This window comes from Camelus ferus, chromosome 7 (genome assembly GCF_009834535.1).
Source record: "Camelus ferus isolate YT-003-E chromosome 7, BCGSAC_Cfer_1.0, whole genome shotgun sequence".
NCBI classification, from domain to species: Eukaryota; Metazoa; Chordata; class Mammalia; order Artiodactyla; family Camelidae; genus Camelus; species Camelus ferus.
In genome coordinates this window covers 7,930,188-7,934,367 of record NC_045702.1, presented here as the reverse complement: position 1 = coordinate 7,934,367, position 4,180 = coordinate 7,930,188, and positions in this window count along the sequence as shown.

Here is a 4,180-nt window from a genome sequence, read left to right as displayed (position 1 = left end):
CTGCCAGACCATCTCCCCAGAGGCTGCTCCATGCCCCACTCAGCCCCTGCTTAGTTTGCAAGAACAGGTTCAGTCAAAGAAGACCTGGGTCTCCTGTGGAACACAGAGAGGCCAGGAGAAGAGCCACCCAGTCCCCCCACCCCCACTCAAGGCCTTGTTCTGAGCCCCCAAAAGGTTGAGACCTTTGGGCTGGGAATGAGAACTGGCTTCTAATCCCAGCACTACCATTAAGTTACCATGTAACAAGTCAAGTGACACCCCTTCCCTGGGACTATTTTCACCTTCTGCTTCATGTACTGGTGAAATGAGACAATCAAGGAGAGTCATCAGCACAGACAGGGAGACCTGGTCACACCCTTGACTTCAGTGGAAATTGACCCAGACAACAGGAGCCCTATGCCTCTTGAACCTGGGGGCTGTGGTGGGCAGGTGGCAGGGTGAGCAGCTCTCTTGGGATTTGGCCTCCAGCTGGCTGGGCCTCTGGTGGTCTTAGGCCCTCTCCTGCCCAACAAGTCGTTCATCTGATGCTTTTATAGCCCCTCTTGTCTGGAGGTCTCCTGCACCGAGCAAGGATGCCACAGCACTCTAAGTTCTTCCCAACAAACCAAGTGAAGATCCATTCATTCAGCCATTCAACAATCTCAAATGGTCCAATGCTATTTTTGCTCAAATTGTTCCCCTCTCAGTTCCTGTTCCTTGACCACCAGATTTTATTCTAGGCCCTGCCCAAGCTTTGTTCTTAACATTTCCCAGTCTATGGGTCCAACTTCTCCCCCTAGAGGCACCAGCAACCCCTCATCATCTTACCAGCCTCCAGATCTGCATCTGAGAGTCCTAGAAATCCTCCCCCCTTTCTTCTGCTGTGCTAGTTCTCCTGCCCCTTAACCACAGTCTTTCCCCACATCCTCCTAGCTTTCCATCCCTGTGAGGGGAGTGCTGAGCCAAGGTTACAACTTTGCAGGACCCTAAGTTTGGGTCTTGCTTCTGAGAGAGGGGCAATTATGCCTGTTGCTCTTTTGGGCAAAGGTGGAGGTAGCTAAGCAGCAAATGGTTAAGTATGGAAAACCTGCCAAGGATCCAATTGCATAAAGCCAAGAGCTGGATTCAAATCGAGAGGTAGAATAGGTGCCAGCTAGGCTGGTGTGGACAAGTTTGGCAACCAACATTCAGAAAAGGAAGCACCCAGGCTGGAGAAAGCCAGCCAGCTTCACAAAGGGAGGTGTTACTTGGACTGAACCTCAAGAGGTGAGTAGAATCTGGAGTGGGGAGAGGGAATGAGAGAAGGACAGATAGGTGGCAGCAACTATACAAAGCAGTGGGTCTCAACCACTGCTCACTCTGGAGTCACCCTGGGATAAACCTAGGCTTAACCCGAAGATGACACAAAGATGCTCAGGCCCTCTTCCCAAGAAACTCAAATTCTACTGTTCTAGGATGAAGATTTGGCATTTGTATTTTTCAAATTTTCACTTGCACTTTGTGATTTATTGACCATTAATTATGTGCCATGCTATCAGAAATTATTTTTAATTTGTAATACTCTAATATAGTTCAAAGGACCACACAGTGGTGGTTCAGAGGGAAGTCCTTTTTTTTTGGAGTCCTGCCTCCCCTCTCACTGTCCGTCTGACCAGGAATGGTGTCCTAAACTTCCTAAATTTGTTTCTTCATCTGTAGAATGGTGACAATGACAGTACTTACATCCCGTGGGACTCCTTTGTGGCTCACATGAGATAATGCTTTCACCCGTTGAATGCTAACACCTGGGGCACTGATTATGTTCAATGGCTCCAGATGATTCAATGTGCAGCCAGGGCTGAAGATCTCTAGCATAAAGCAAAGGCCAAAATGGGTTGTTTGGGGGGACTCTCTGGATGTTGGGAAGATCTGTACCAGAGGGAGGAGAAACTAAAAGGGATGGGGATCTATGATGGAACAGTTTCATGGCAGGGTGACATGTTGAGGCTTTATCCCAATAAGCACAACAGGAGGCCAGATTTCAGGGTTTGAGGATGAGGCACGACATGATGAATGTGATACCTCAGGAATCTGGGGCTTGTGCCGCCTCAATTAGAGGGAAGCAGATGCAGCCGAGATAATAGTCTGGGATCAGAAAAGACATTGAAAAGAAGGGATGAGTGTGAGGTGAAGCCAAAGGAAGAATCAACAGGATTTAGGACCTTCGTGGACATAAGAGTCTAAAGGGATTGAGGGAAGAGAAATAAATTTAAGTTTTCAGGTCTAGCAGGACCAGGGAAGTAACACCTGTGTTGGTAAGGATTATATTTAACTCTGAGTATCAGGTAACTCAAATCAACAATGACTTAAACAAAATAGAAGTTTATTTCTCTACCAGTTGAAAGTCCAGTGGTGTGCAGTTCAAAGCTGGGAAGGCAGCTTTGTTCCATAAAGTCACAGCTCACTCATCCACCATCTGGGGCATGGTGTTTATCATTGTGGTACCAGCTGGCACTTGGGTTCTAGCATCCATATGGAGAGAGGAATAAAAAACTGGCAAAAGGCAAGACCCAGGGACTTTTTGAGGGAGGTTTCTTGTTGCTGCCACGCATCACTTCCATTTATATTCCGCGGTCCAGAAATTAATCTATGGCCACACCTAGTTACAAGTGAAGCTAAAAAGTTTGGTCTTTATTTTCTAAGTGGCCTTGTACCCAGCTAAAAAATTCTGATAACCCAATGATAGAAGAGGATTCTGTTTCCATGAAAGAAGAGGAAATCAGGTACTGGGAGAGAGCTAACAGTTGCCTCATTTTCTTAAATTGTGAAGTTGAAAATGGAGTCATTTTGGGAAACTGTTTTCCTGAATATGTTGAGTTTGAAACAGGGGGCAGTAAAGTACAGACTTATGGGCTAAAGTAGGCAGAGTTCTAAGATGGCCCCAAGATTTCTGATCCCTCTGGCGTACACACCCTTTATAAATCCCTCCCTGTGGATGGGACTTGTGAATGTGCTGGGAGTTTTCAAGAGGGCGCTCAGAGTGGCATGATGGGGTTGCAAGGCAAACTGTGGGAAGTAAATGAGGGGACGGCTGATGAGAAACGGGAGGGAGCCATCATGACTGAAAAGCCTCCGTGAGTTGGCCACTAGCTCCCTCTCCAGACTCTCCTACCAATCTCTTTCTTTCACATCGTTTCACAGGATGACTCTCAAGCTTCCGATTCGAGAAACTTTGTGGTCACGGTAGAAAACACTGGTAAAGCATGGATCTGAGGAAGAAGACCAGGAGATATGTTGGACCGAGTTTGAGGTGTCCATGAAAATATCAAGCGGAAAGACCCCAGAAACAGTTGGGATGTTCAGAAGCACGGGCAAATACGAATGTTGATGGCCTTGAAGGGTCATCTCCTCTTTTCTTTAATAAATCAGCAGTTTGTTGGCTCAGTACATCTGAATCAGTTCACGGGAAGAACGGGGTGGACCCAGCACTGAGCTTGGAGGTCCCCCTTCCCTGACCAGGGAGCTGTCACTGTCCCAAGGCTGCACAGATGTGTCTGCCTACTGTCTCTATAAATAAGGAGCATTAAGGGAACAGAGTTCCTCTCGACCAAATGGTCTCAGTCTCATCTTTAGATGTCGCCATCAATATCTGTGAAGCAGGCTCTAGGAAAAAGACTAAAAAAGCTATCTTTATTTAGCTTGGAGAGGAGAGGGAGGGAGAGCTGTGAGTTGCTAGGAATAAACTGCTGTTTTTATCTTTTTGTCCTCAAGGAGGCCAGAGGAGGTGGACTTGGGATACAGTTGGAGAGTTCATTCTCAAGGGGGTGGGGAATGAAGATTTTTGTCCCCCGCCCCTCACCAGGGGACATTTGGCAATGTCTGGAGACATTTTTGGTTATCATGACTAGTGGGAGGTAGGTAGGCGATGCTCCTGGCATCCAGTGAGTAGAAGCCAGGGATGCTGTTAAACAACCTAAAATGCACAGGACAGCCCCACAAAACAGAATTCTCTGGCCCCATATGTCAACAGTACCCAGGTTGAGAAACCCTGAGTTAGAGGAATTTTAGTTACTTAATTTCTTTCGAAGCAAAGAAAAAATAGTCACTCAGTCTACCTTAAAGGAAAGGGTACCTTATTTGCTTGCTTAAGGATATATATGGCTGGCAGCCAGGATTAGAACAGGTTGAGAAAGCTGTTGGAAACCCAGCTTTCTCAACCTTA